The 15,225-nt window shown below is 42.8% G+C and overlaps 1 pseudogene; it reads right to left on the bottom strand.

The window, feature by feature from the left end:
* Nucleotides 1–13,065: 13,065 nt before the first annotated feature.
* Nucleotides 13,066–14,022, bottom strand: LOC101558442 (lipid droplet-associated hydrolase-like; annotated as a pseudogene).
* Between the last annotated feature and the right edge of the window lie 1,203 nt (nt 14,023–15,225).

Genomic DNA, 15,225 nt, shown 5'->3' with positions numbered 1-15,225 from the left:
GCCAGGGGTAATTCCTGAGTGTAGAGCCAGGGAATAACCCCTGTGCATCGCCGGGTGTGACCCAAAAAGTAAAAAAAAATTAAAAATTGAAAGTATGTTTTTAAAAAAAAAGAAGAAACACCAAAGGAATTTAATATATAATATAGACATAACAGCTGATCCATTAAAATTGGAGTTTGGGATCTGCTTTCAAGCCCATCTGGGAGTCCACTGAGGCAGATCCACCAAACACACTCAGAAAAGTACTAATCTGGTGATTGTAAAGTGATTACTACCTTATCTAGTTTCAAATTATTCGAAACATCTGTGCACACTTTTCTTATCATTTAGTTTGTCAGCTTTTCAATGGTAGGCTCCATATTATCTTATTACTCTCTGTAATATTAAGCATATTTATAAGCAGTGCAAGTACCATTTTTCAGCAAATCTTACATGTCAATTTTAAGATGCAGACTTTGTAATTTTTTATTATTGAATCACTATGAGATACAGTTACCAAGCTTTCATAATTGACGTTCAGTCATACAATGATGAAACACCCATCGCTCAAGCAGTGTACATTTTCTACCATCAGTGTCCCCAGTATTCCCTCCCGCCACCCCCTGCCTTTATGGTAGGCACTTTCCTTTTTACCTTAAAGATGCAGACATTTAATGCACCTTCGTTAAATAAAACTGCTTCCTTTTTTATAACATCTTTTTTTATAACCTCTCACCATGAGATATTATTTTATAACCCATAAATTAGCCATTTTAAAAAATATTTATGAGATATTCATCAGCAAAGATGTGGGAAGAGAGATTCCTTGATAATTGCAATAGAAATAAGTAATATCTTATGGGAAATAAGCTTTATTAATTTTTCTTGTTAATTATGTGGACACATCCAGTGATTATCAGAGGTCACATGCAAGATATGTTCTCATCAATTGAGCCACATCCAGGCTTGTTAATAAATCTATTCAAACACTGTTAGTTATATAAAACCATGAAAAAATAGAAAATATTTCTGTCCCCAGTAGGGTTTACATACTGAAAGGAAGAAAGAAAGAAAGAAAGAAAGAAAGAAAGAAAGAAAGAAAGAAAGAAAGAAAGAAAGAAAGAAAGAAAGAAAGAAAGAAAGAAAGAAAGAAAGAAAGAAAGAAAGAAAGAAGGAAAGAAGGAAGGAAGGAAGGAAGGAAGGAAGGAAGGAAGGAAGGAAGGAAGGAAGGAAGGAAGGAAGGAAGGAAGGAAGGAAGGAAGGAAGGAAGGAAAAAAGGAAGAAAGGAAGGAAACAATGGGTTTTCTGTGCTCTTGCTGTATTGAAGGTGAATCTTTGTTGTTAGTCCTCTTGAGAGACACTGATAGATTAGACTAGGGGTTGTTCTTTACTTTCTCTACCATCACTGGTGATAGGAAGTATAACTGTGAGCTGTTTAAAATTCAATTAAGTGTGTTGATGCATATGACCAAAACCAGTTCTCTTAATATTGAGAAGATAGGCATGGAGTCTACCCGGGCATCACCAGAAGACAGGGAAATCTGCCACCATTCCAAAAAGGTCCAAGAGATGTCAGCTGAAAGAATTATTTTACTTTTGAAGGTTGGGAAGGAAGGGTGTAGGATATGTGGAACTGGGCCCCTTTGTGCTTTCTCTCTTTTATTTTTGGATCATTAGTATATCTTGAAGTGAAAAACAGTTTTATTTGTAAGCATTGCAGAATAAGAGAGAGCAAATAACACGCTTAAGATAGAACACAAGTCTTCTCCAGAGTACAGGGGGAGAGTCAGTACACATCCCAGCATTAGATATGAAAGTAGGAAAGTAAACATCTCAAGAGGGGAGATACAGGTGACACATGTGCTTGGGCACCATATGTGTTTGGCAGCAACATATGGGCACAAGAATTACGTGGGCTTTGGCAGCATATGTTCGAGCTTCTTTTGTTAAGTTGGCTTTTATAGGGTTTCTTCCAAGCTGCCCCAGCTGCTTTCTACCTAGGTAAGAGTCTATTGCTAGGGTGATTTCCAAAGGTATAGAATTGGGAGAAGTTGATGATATTCTTTTCCTGACTTTTGCTTCTGCTGGAGTTTCTCTCTGAGGGGGTTCAGTCTTCTCTGGATCTGTGCTGGAGCAAAACAAAGGTCTTATCAGGACTTAGCTCCTGTGTTCCTGGGTTCACAAGATGGGTTTTTCGAGCCTTGGGGATATTGGTTTTATTGCTTCCCAAGAATTAATTGCCCTGAGGGCCCCTTCTCTCTGAATGGTGAGACAAAAGTTAAAACAGCAAAAAACAAAGCAAAATAGTTCCATACCTATTCCTGTGCTTATAAGGACAAAAAGTAATCATTTCTTAACCTATAATTTTTGGTTAATAGAAAATAATATTTTGGGTCCAGGTTCTCTCTCATACATGGTAACACCAGGCTATTAACCTATAGGACCTGGTAATAAAGATATTTAAAGAAAGAAAATTGGTTCCCTGTGAAATTTATTAACTTGTTAATAGCTTCCCAGCCAGGGATATCCCAAGGTACTAGATAGGGTTATAAAACCTCATACCCAGCATGAACTTTGATTTCTTTGTTTTGCATACTGATAGGCCAATACCACTTCTGAGAATATACTCCAGGGGTGCAAAAACACACAGCAGAAATGACATCTGCACCTGTATGTTCATTGCAACACTGTTCACAATAGCCAGAATCTGGAAACAACCTGAGTGCCCAAGAACAGATGACTTTTTAAGAAACCATTGCACATCTACACAATGGAATACTATACAGCAGTTAGGGGGGGGAAATGAAGTCATAAAATTCGCTTATAAATGAATGGACACGGAGAATATCATGTTGAATGAAATAAGTCAGGAGGATGACAGATATAGAATTACTGCACTCGTTTGTGGCATATAATAAAAAGCATTGTATCAGACTAACCTCCAAGTACAGTAGAAACAAGGGTCAGGAAGATTGGTCCACAGTTGGGAGTCTGTCTTAAGGGCTAGTAGAGAGGGGATTTGGGATAGAGAAGGGACCATTATGAAAATGGTGGTTGGAAGTAATTGTTCTGGATAGGAGATGTGTGCTGAAATTGGGTAAAGGACCAAACATGAATGCCTTTCAGTATCTTTACTGCAACCCATAATGCCCAAAAGTAGAAAGAGAGAAACAGAGAAGAAAAGTGCATGCCATAGAGACAGCTTTCTGGGCGGCGGGTGGGGGTAGAGAAGGGGAGATGGAAGGAGGAACACATGGAATGTTGTTGGTGGGAAATGCACATTTGTGGAGGGATGGGTGTTGGAACTTTGTATGACTGAAATCAGATCATGAAAGCGTTGAAAATGTATCTCATGGTGATTCAATTAAAAAAACCCTTGTTTGGTCCAAACGATTATATGAGCATGTTGAACTAAGAACAAATATTTAGAACCAGCTTATATGTTTACTTGGAAGCCCCTCATCCTATTACTAGGCTTAAGAAAGAGCAAGTCTGCCCTTTTTTTTAATTAGTGAGTCACCCTGAGGGTACAGTTACAAATTTACCCATTTTCATGCTTGTGTTTCCTTTATACAATATTCGAGAACCCATCCCTCCACCAGTGTCCATTCTCCACCACCAATGAATCCAGTATCTCTCCCACCCTCCAATCTCATCCCCTACCACCCCACCCCGACTCTGTGACAGGGTATTCCATTTTGTTCTCTCTCTCCTTTTGGGTGTTGTGGTTTACGATAAGGGTATTGAGTGGCCATCATGTTCTGTCTCTAGTCTACTTTCAGCACGCATCTCCCTTTCTGCATGGGATCTCCAACCACCTTTTACTTGGTGTTGCATTCTCTATCCGGGCTGCCTTTCCCCTAGCATGTGAGGCCAGCTTCCAAGCCATGGAGCCAACCTCCTGGTATTATATACTACTATTCTTGGGTGGTAGTCTCCTACTCTGTTATTTTATATTCCACAGATGAGTGCAATCTTCTATGTTTGTCCCTCTCTTTCTGACTCATTTCACTTAGCATGATACTTTCCATGTTGATCCACTTATATGCAAACTTCATGAATTCATCTTTTCTAATAGCTGCATAGTATTCCACTGTATAGATGTACCAAAGTTTCTTTAGCCAGTCATCTGTTCTCGGGCATTCGGGTTTTTTCCAGATTCTGGCTATTGGAAACAGTGTTGTGATGAACAAAGAAGTGAAGATGTCATTTCGACTATACTTTTTTGTTTCTCTGGGATATATTACCAGAAGTGGTATTGCTGGATCAAATGGAAGCTCAATTTCTAATTTTTTGAGAAGTGTCCTTAATATTAATGGGTCTATTCAGGTATTCTAGGTCTACTTGATTCAGTCTTGGGAGATTGTAGGAATCCAGGAATTCATCCATTTCTTTTAGGTTATCTTGTTTCGTGGCATAGAGACTTTTAAAGTAGTCTCTGATGACCTTTTGAATCTCCATGGTTTCTGTTGTGATGTCCCCCTTTTCATTTCTGATTCGCTTTATTAGGGTTCTCTCTCTCTCTTTCTTTGTGAGTCTTGCTAGCGGTTTATTAATCTTGTTTATTTTCTCAAAGAACCAGCTCTTGGTTTCATTGACCTTTAAGATTGTTTTCTGGGTTTCCATGTCATTAATTTCTGCTCTAATTTTTATTATTTCTTTCCTTCGGTTAGGCTTGGGTCCCTTTTTCTGGTCCTTTTCTAACATCTTGAGCTGTGAAGTCAAGTTATCTATTTAGGCCCTTTCTTCCTTCCTAAGGAATGCTTGCAGAGGTATAAATTTTTGCCTTAACACGGCTTTAGCTGCGTCCCATAGGTTTTGGTAGCTCATGTCTTCATTCTTTGTTGTTTCAAGGTGTCTCTTGATTTCTTCCTTGATTTCCTTCCTGACCCACTCATTGTTCAACACCGAGCTGTTTAATTTTCAGGTGTTTGCTTTGGTTTTCCATGTGTGCGTGTGATTAGCTTCTATCTTTAGTGCATCATGGTCTGAAAAGATAGTTGATACAATTTCTATTTTTCCAATTCTATTGAGGTATGTTTTGTGGTCCAGTACATGGTCTATTTTAGAAAATGTTCCATGTGCACTGGAAAAGAATGTGTATTCTTTCTTTTTGGGGTGTATAGCCCTGTATAGGTCTATTAAGCCTCTCTCTTCCATTTCTTCTTTCATAGTCAATGTTTCCTTGCTGAGTTTTGTTCTTGTCGATCTATCCAGATGGGATAAGGCGGTGTTGAAGTCTCCAACTATTATTGTGCTGCTAGTGATGTCCTCTTTAAAGTCTGTTAGGAGTTGTTGTAAGTATTTAGCTGGTCGTTCGTTAGGTGTGTATACATTTAAGAGTGTGATTTCTTCCTGTTGTACATATCCCTTGATAAATAGAAAATGACCTTCACTGTCCCTTCGAATCTTTTTTTTTTTGCTTTTTGGGTCACACCCAGCGATGCTCAGGGGTTACTCCTGGCTTTGCACTCAGGAATTACTCCTGGCGGTGCTTGGGGGACCATATGGGATGCCGGGGATCGAACCCGGGTCGGCCGCATGCAAGGCAAACGCCCTACCCGCTGCGCTATCACTCCGGCCCCACCTTCGAATCTTTTTAAACCTGAAATCTATGTTGTCGGATACTAGTATGGCCACCCCAGCGTTTTTGAGGGAGTTGTTTGCCTGCAGGATTGTTTTCCATCCTTTGACTTTGAGTCTGCATTTGTTCTGACTGTTCAGGTGTATTTCTTGCAGGCATCAGAATGTTGGGTTTAGTTTCCGGATCCGTTTTGCCACTCTGTGTCTCTTAATTGGTGCAGTTAGGCCATTGACATTGAGAGAGATTATTGTCATAGGATTTTGTGTCATTTTCCTTTGGGGTTTGTTGTTTTTATGGGGTTCTTCCTTTACGTACAGTAGCTCCTTTAGTCCTTTTTTTTAAGTTTGACTTTGAGTCTGTGAAGTTCCTGAGCTGCTATTTATCTGAGAAATAGTGTATGGTTCCTTCAAGTTTGAGTGAGAGTTTAGCCGCATAAAGCATTCTTGGCGATGCGTTCATTTCGTTGAGTTTTTTCCCTATGTCCCACCATTGTCTTCGGGCTTGGAGGGTTTCCTCTGATAGGTCTGCTGTAAATATAAGGGGGCTTCTTTGTATGTGATTTCTTTCTTTGACCTTGCTTCTTGCAGTATTGTGTCTTTCTCCATAGCATCCGTCATTCTGGCTATGACATGCGTTGGAGTCTTTTTATTTGGGTCTCTTTTTGCTGGTACTCTTCGAGCTCCTTGTATCTGGATGCCTGACTTCTCCAGCTCTAGGAATTTCTTAGCAATGATGTCTTTCACTGTGTTTTTTTCATTGGAGTTACTTCCCTGTGCTTCTCGTACTCCAATGATTCTTATGTTGCTCCTCTTAAGGTCATTCCCTAGGACTCTGATTCGCTCTAGAGCCATTTTGAGGTCTTTTGCCATTATTTGTTGTTGTCTGCAAGCTTTGTGAAGCTCATCTTCAAGCTCGCTGATTCTGTCTTCGGCTGTTGCCATTCTACTGTTGAGGGCTCGTACTGAGATTTTTAATTCATCTACTGATTCCTTTATTTGTGTGACTTCCATTCATAGCTTTGAAATTTCTGCTCTCATTTCTTCCTGCATTTTCTTGGTGGACCAATCCAATGCTTTATTTATATCCTCCCTTAATTTATTGGATATCTGTTGCATGGTTGCTTGGAGGGCTTGGAGTACGTCGACTCTCCTCAAGATTTCCTCTCTGAATTCTTTTTCTGAAACGTCGTGTATATGGGTAGCCCCTGTTGAGGTTTCTGGAATCTTTTCTTCATCCTCTCTTCGTGGAGGGGATTTTCGCTGTTTCTTCATATTGGTATGGAAGTATAGAGTTGGAAACTTCTAGTTGTCTATCCCTATTCCCTCTTGCTGTGGGAGGATGGGCTCTGGTTGTGCTAAATTGATAATGGTAGCCTTGTTCCTATTCTAGAATTCTTCCTTACTCTCAGGCATTCATCCTGATTTATGTGTGGCCTCTAGTGAAGGTTTTAAGGCTATGCTCTCCTTGCAAATGTTTTGTGCATCTTCTATTGTTCACTGATAGTTTTTGTGAAGTTAGAATAAGCAAATGGACTATTTGACATAGAGTGATTGAGATGGCCAGGGTATTTTTCAAAGAAACGGGTTATACAGATTATGCTGTAAAAGTAATAATAACTGTGGCCGAATTAGCGGCCACTGCTCAGGGAGGAGGCCACGCCCCTTTTGAGACAACACTCCCTGAGATAACAGGCCACGCCCCTAGTAACCACTTGGGACGATGGCAGTGCTCAAGGTAGGCTGATTACGTGCAGGACAGGGGCAGCGCGGTTGGGGACCGAGCAGAGAGGTATGGCGACGGGAGGCAAGGTCTGGGGGGTCGTGGGAGAGCCAGGAAGGGCAGGGCCCATGTGAGAGCCCTCTGAAGCCCAGTAGGCAGTGCTTATGGTGAGCTAATTCCCATGTCTGCCTTTTTAGCTGACATTCTCCCTGGTAAATCTATGGCCTCCACCATCCTGGTCAGACTAGTGACAGCATGTGCAGCTTTGAGTCCCTTTATAAACTAGGCTGCCACCCATAGTCAGTAAACCAATTTCATCTGGAATACCCCCAGAGATACTTTTTAAATCAAGTCTGTATCACTGTATCACTGTTATCCCGTTGTTCGTTGATTTACTCCAGCAAGCACCAGTAACATCTCTATTACACTCAGCCCTGAGATTTTAGCAGCCTCTCCTTACTCGTCTTTCCCAATGATTGGAGGCTTTTTCAGGGTCAGGGGAATGAGACCTATCGTTACTGTTTTTGGCATATCGAATACACCACGGGTAGTTTGCCAGGCTCTGCCATGCAGGCAGGATACTCTCAGTAGCTTGCCGAGTTCTCCAAGAGGTATGTATATATCTTTTACTGTATTTGGAATATGAATATGCCATGGGGAATTTTCAAGGCTCTCCCAAATCAAGCCTATGAAAATTAATTTATTCAATCACTTTTATAGAACAAGAATCTAATTTTTACAAAAGACAATTTCAAAAACATAGGTTTCTCTACACTTTCATTTTACATTTGCCAGATGGCTTAATAAACATGATTTGTTCTTTTGCATAAACACAACAATATTTGAGAACTGTCCATTTGGGGTACCCCATTGACTAAGGACTGAGCAGTTTTCTTACATTAGTAAAGCATTAAAACTTTTACCTGTCATATGAGGGTTAGCCAGTCTCAGACACTGTGAAGATGAGCTGTGAAGCAGTGTGAAGATCAGATCAGCAGGATGAGCTGGAGGTGGCCTCAGCCTTCTCGCCTTCTGTAGGAGTGTCCTGGCAGGAATGAGTCCATCCCATACCTCTTAAGGGTTGGGTGAGAGACTGATCTCCAGGACTTTTCTTGAGTCTGAGAGCAGGGCCCAGGCTGTGTTCAGTGAATCCAGACCTACAATTCCTTTGCAGATATGGAGGTTCCTTGTTTTTCATAGCAGAAATGACTTCCATTTCTTCTTAAAGCCAGCCTGCCTCTAGGGTCTCCCTAAGGTTTGTCAGGTATTTATAAGAGTATCTGTTATCACTGCACTTGCTCCTGTCCTTTATTAATTTTTTTTGCTTCCTTGGGGTCACACCCAGTGATGCACAGAGGTTACCCCTGGCTCATGCACTCAGGAATTACACCTCGTGGTGCTCGGGGGACCATATGGGATGCTGGGAATAGAGCCCAGGTTGGCCACATGCAAGGCAAACACCCTACGTGCTATTGCTCCAGTCCCCTGCTCCTGTCTTTTAAACCCCATCCTATTTTAACTCTATGTTGTCCTGGAAGAGGGCTTTGTGTCCCACATCTATCTTTTGGGATTTCTTGTCTGTATTAGAGAAGAGACTCTACGACAAAAGCAAATACTTACTTTCTGAATTTATGCAAACCAACATAGTGTCATAGAGCATGAAAATGTAACTGATGTCATTTGGAAAGAAAAGAAAATATAGCAAATATTTTACTTTACTCACAAGAATGCAAGATACGGTGGGTCCTAGTCAAAAGAAGCATTTTTTAAATCTGTAGAGGTAAAACATGCAGTTTAAAAAAATTACGTTTAATTTATTTAGTTCTATGTTGAAAACCTTAATTTATTGTAGCTTTTTTAAAAACTATTATTGAATCACCATGAGCTACAGTCACAAAACTTTGATGTTTGAGTTTCAGTCATATGATGATCAAACACCCATCCCTCCACCAGTGTACATAGCCTCCAATTATCTGAGAGTACCATAACATGACTCAGTACCATTTATCTAGCATCTTTCCCATAGGCCTTGCCAAAAAATACTAGAAAAGTTCTGCTGATAGAATTTAAAGAGATCCTTAAAACAATAGAGTTTGATCATTTAGTTTTTTTCCCTAAAAACCCAATCTCAAACATTTTACACTTTCTTTTACAGTTATTATGAAACTTTTCTTTGTTCTATTTCAGAAGCAACTTCACTTTAACAGAGTTTCTTTCTTTTCCCCATCGATGATATCTCAATCCATTATCTTTCTTACTTAAAATACACATCTATACTCTGTTCAGTCACATCTTACAGACCTAACTTCCTTATCTTACTGAACTTAGTACAACTTGATATCCCAAGAAATTTGGAATCAATTTGCTAATCATTGTCTCATTTAGCATGATGAAATTGTATTCTTCAGTTGTCTTAAAAAGTTTGTTCCAGAACTCTTAGCAAAAGCATTGTATAGCTAAAGCAAATTTCTATAGCTGTCTAAAAGGCTTTAGGATGCTCACAATTAAAGGTCTTATAACAAAACTATACTTGGCAAAAAAAAATTACTCCATGTTATGAATTAAGCAGAACATACTAAAAAGTTTCATCCTTAAAATTTGAATAGAAAAATGCAGATATAAAAATGTTTAAAACACATAAATTACCATGAAATAGTAAGGACTTCACATTTGTGAATTAAGTTCTTAAGGTCAAAACTAGGTTTGATATATGGGGACAAATCTGACATGAAATAGTCATTTTTTCTTATATTCAATCTTTATTAAGAACATACTCTTGGTTAGACAATTTAATTTCATCACCCTTGTTCTTTCAATACTCTGAGGAAGGCCTTATCATTAAGTCTCTCTTATAAATGAAGGTCCCGAAGCCAAATCAGATGAAGCAGCTTAAAAGTCACACAGGGGCTGGAAGACAGCACAGGCAGCAGGGCATTTGCCTGGCACGTGACAAACAGGGGTTCGATCCCCAGGACCCCACATGGTCCCCCAAGCTCACCAGCAGTAATCCCTGAGCTCTAAGAGTAAGCCCTGAGCACCGCAGAGTGGGGGCCCCCAAACGAAACTTAAAAAAAAAAAACCCACAGACAGTCCAGCCTCCAGTGCCCGCATGCCTCAACCTCCCTATGCACGCACGTAGCTCTTCACTCCTCATGAAACCTCAGCCTCGGAATGAGACCTGTTCTTCTCTCAGAGAAGCACTGAGCAAGTGGGTTTCTGGCTGCACAGAGAGATGCTAACCTAGGGAGGCTCAGCCTGCTCAGGGTCTGCCCCGCCCCACACACGCCAAGAGCAGCCAGGCAAGGTCACAGGCGTGGTGCAAGCAAGCAAGTATTTATTGATTTATTTAGGCACTTAATTTATTTATTTATTTTGCTTTTTAGGTCACACCCGGCATTGCACAGGGGTTACTCCTGGCTCTGCACTCAGGAATTACTCCTGGCGGTGCTGGGGGACCTTATGGGATGCCGGGAACCCAACCCGGGTCGGCCGCGTGCAAGGCAAACGCCCTACCCGCTGTGCTATCGCTCCAGCCCCGGTGTAAGCATTTATTTCCAAAATTCATTTGATGTTTAGGTATCAGAAAGCAAGGCTCTGTCCTTCGCCTCGCTCACTTTACTTTTCATTATTTTTAAACTCCCCAAACTGACAAGATACAACCGCAGGCCGGTGGACTTTTGAAACGTGGAGGAATGTGAAAGCACGCTGAGAGAAGAGCCGAAGAAGTGATTCCGAACCCCGGGCAGCCTGACTGACCCGAGCTGGTTTCTGTGCGTGGGGGAGGGAGTGGGGAGTCGCCCCCACAGCCCCGGCAGTGGCGCTCACCATGCTTCTTGTGGCCCCCACACACAGCTGCCAACAGTGACTTCTGTGCCTGCCTCGGGGTCTCCTGTCCCCTCCCCAGGCCGTGATGTCTCTGTCAGGGGCTCGTCTGCCCGCCCCCCCCCCCAGAAGTCATTCGCTCTGTCTGCTGTGCAAGTTGTGCCAGAGGACGGCAGCTCAGCAGCCGGCCCTCACCCGGGGCTGGCAGCACCACAGCTGGTGTTTTCATCAGGGGCTTCGGGTTTTGAGGGGAATGATGGCAGTTGCGGGTGCTGAAGGAAGGCAAGTGCCATCGCGGGGAAGTGGGGGGTGGGGGGTTTTCTCTAGGGACAACTAAGCGTTTCTGACCCATCCTCGACGGTCACGGAAGCAGTGGCACTGAGCGGCTCTGAGGAGCCCGGGGCTGGGTGGGTGTCGGGTGGGGAAAGGGAGTACTGCAGGGCACTCAGGGCAGAGCGTGCTGGCTGGGCCCCCAGCCCCCAGGAAACACGAATCTACAGAATGGAGGGACCTGTTTGGGTTCACTGATAGAGCAATTTCAAACAAATCTAATGCAGAGACAGAGAACTCATTTATGGTCATCATGAAGAAATCTGAGGAGTTGTTTTTTTTTTCCCCCATCACTTGAAGATTTTCAGAAGAATCACAATGTGGCTGAGAACTCTAGCCTCACTCCCGAGCACGGGGCTCGGCTCACGGCCCGTCTTCCATGGAGTTTTATGGAAAAGAAACACACACCCCACACACGCACGGTACGAGCAGACGGCAGCCACAGGCTTGAGGCGTGGCTTGGGGCACCCCCTGCCGCCCTGTCCTGGCTGCAGACGCCCAAGTTAGCCCAGCCCCTGGCGGGGAAGGCCCTGCGCAGAGCCTGCAGCTGACTGGACCCGGGACACTTCCTGTCTGGTGGGCTGACCAGAGTCCCGGGTGAGTCTCCTCCACCACGGCAGGCAGATGACAATGCCACACACGCGGGGAAGCTTCCAGAGCTGGACAAAAGCAGCCCCTCTCCTTCTGCTGGTGTCCTGTGGCCAGATCGAATGCTGACTTGGTGTGTGCCACCAAAAGTGACCAGTGGGGCTGGGGGCCGTGTCAGTACTCAGCCTGGTTCTGATGAGGTCAGTCTGGGCCGGTCTCTGGTGTCCTTCAGGGAGCTCCAGATCTACTGCCTGGAGTCCCCTTCGCTCTCCGCTTCCCGCTGGTGGAGCACGAGTCTCTCAGACTGTGAGCACGATCTCACGAACAACGAGCATTCACCCGTCACTTACATTTCCTAGAAGGTGTTTGGTGACTTCCCCTTAGAGGGCCTAATCTATACCGTTATACTATAAATATCAACTACATTTGGACTTCCTTTTGTCTGCAGGATCCTGCCTACCTAAATAAAATGAACGGCGCCACGTGGCATCTTGTCACAAGCCTTTTTCAGTCTGGGACAATGCATTTTCTTTTCTTTTCTTTCTTTCCTTTCTTTTCTTTTTGTTCTTTCTTTCTTATTTATTTATTTATTTTTGCTTTTTGGGTTACACCTGGCAATGCACAGGAGTTACTCTTGGCTCATGCATGCAGGAATTACTCCTGGCGGTGCTTGGGGGACCAAATGAGATGCCAGGAACCGAACCTGGGTTGGTCACACATGCAAGGCAAACACCCTACCCGCTGTGCCATAGCACCAGTCCTGAAAAATGCATTTTCAAACTTGATTATTGCATCACCAGTGCTTACTTCACCTGGAAGCACAGGGTGGGGCTAAGGGCTGGTCTTTTTGAGGTATAACTGACATTTAACATTACATTAGTTTGGGGAGAGCTGGTTGTTTTTAAGCCAAGTGATTCTCAGTTTTTTCCTTCTAGTATCAAACATTAAAATCAAATATTTATCCTGTAAGTATGCTATTACTGCGAAGAGGCAGCACACTGTTATCACGCATTAGCTGTCAGTCCAGTAGTTTGTGGCAGTGCTTATAATTTGGACAGATCATCCTTGAGCCAGTCAGCTACCATCGTGGCCATTTCCTGATGAAAATTGAGGACAAATGCATTTTTCTCACAGAGTCGAATGTCTCCTTCTGGAAAATCCTTCTTCTTGTCTTCATAGTAGCTTATTGGACACCAGCGATCTATAGTGCCATAGTAAAATGTGAGCTTAGGTAAATCTTCTCTTATGGTGTCGTTGTCTCTTTCCACACCACCTGCATCATTTCTTGGCCTCCAAGATAGGCTGCGTTGGTGAGGCAGAACACTTCAAATAAGTTCAGGTTGGAACACTCCTTCTCTATGTTCACCAGCTGAAGGAGGAATCGAATGATTAAAGACTTGACAAAGGCCGGACATGGTTTCAGCAGTGCTTAGCCAGTGACGTAGAGAACGTAGTGAAGCAAGCACAGGAGCGGAGTGGGGGGACGTCGACATTCGCTCAGTCGTTGGGAAGAGCAGAAAGGAGCGGATTATTAGGAGTTCAGGAGCAAGCTTCAAAATCTCAAGGGCCATATAGCATCCTATTGAATGGCCAGTGACCACAAGTTTCATTTCTTTGGGCACATGCGCTTTCAGGAAAGCCAGTTTATGTTCTACTTGACCACGGAGTCCATAGATGTCTGGGAATTCTTGAGCATTTGACTCATCTGAGGTCTCAAGAATCTTCTTGTCTTTGGGGACCATGGCATGTCCAGCATGACTGATAGTCCAAACTAGAAAGCGTTTGTTTGTTAAAGAGTACAAGGCCTTGGCAAACTGCACATAAAAGGAACAAAAACGTGGATTACCAGTAATAATGAAGATAAGCAACTTAAGCCTGTTGCCACTCTGATCATTTAAGAGATCAGTCCAGGGTCCACATTTTATAACCTGGGTTTCAACTCCACAACATAAAATGAATTCCTCATGTATAGGAATTTCTTCCTTGTTTTCTGAGTCCATTTCTGTCTGTTTAGAGAACAGCGGGCTCTCCGGTTACGGTCCAGGAAAGGCGGGGCTGCGCCGGAAGTCCCGCCCCCTGAAATAGTCATCTTAATAATTGAATGCATTTTCATCTACTAGGGAGACTAATTAGCAATATAGTGTGAAAAAAGATGACTACAATGATTTTCTACATTTCCCACTCCATTCTCAGAAATCACTAAAGTTGAATCTGCTTTTTATAGCAATGCCTGAATTTTAAAATGACCTTTTTAAACTCAGTTTGTTGTCCATAGCTGACTCAGTGAGTTACCTGGATTCCTCCTGGAGGGGAGGGGTGAGAAATGGAGTTTTTGTGCAGTTTCTAGAGATAGTTGAGTCTCAGAAGCTGCCGGGGTCTTTCACAAACACCCCAAAGGGGAAGCATTTAGGAATTCAAGCTTAACTTTCCATCCTTCTGAATAGCAACAATCTATGGAGAGGAAAAACTAAAACAGGAAATCTTTGGCATTCTCTTTCTCAGGATTTCTTTGATTTCTCCCAAGGGCATTTTAACCCCTTCTGACTTACATCCCGGTGTAATTTTTCAATATTTGCTATAACTTCTGCTGTGATGAGCCTTTAATCCCTTAAAGTTTGCGGGAGGGTATTACACTCCACGCCCTGGCAAAGGTCCTTTTAAGTTGCCAGAGAGTCATTATATTGGATGTCTCCATCAGTGACCTCTGCACTGCATTCCAAGCATCCCTGGGATCTGTCCTGGGATATGGGGATATGACCAGAGTTGCGGGCTGGGCCTTTCCTTTTTAGAGTGCTGTGGCTTTGGAGGACCTTGCTTCTGGATCTGGAGAGACAAAGTTCTGCCTTGCTAACTTGCTGCATCTTTTCACTAGTTTTTTTTTTGCCTGTTTTTAGTTTGCTTAGACCCAAGCCTGCCAGACGGCCTCGTTAATATCTAATTTCTTCCTGATGATGTCTAGCCAACTCCCTTTGTTGGAACAAGAGCAAAGGTGGGAGAAAAGGTTCTTCCTGGGGGTTGATCTTGTGCCATAGTCCCACAGAATCTAAAAGTTCTTAAACACTAGCGGAATTATCTTGTTTTCCTCACTCTTTGCTTGGTGCAACAGCAGACATACAGGGGAGACTACTCGTTCACACAGAGCTTAGATAGTACAGTCCTCCCACTAGAGATTTTTTTCCAAAAGAACATGTCTCCACAGGAGA

Source organism: Sorex araneus, chromosome X (genome assembly GCF_027595985.1).
Source record: "Sorex araneus isolate mSorAra2 chromosome X, mSorAra2.pri, whole genome shotgun sequence".
Lineage (NCBI taxonomy): Eukaryota > Metazoa > Chordata > Mammalia > Eulipotyphla > Soricidae > Sorex > Sorex araneus.
This window is presented reverse-complemented; position numbering and strand designations above follow the sequence as displayed.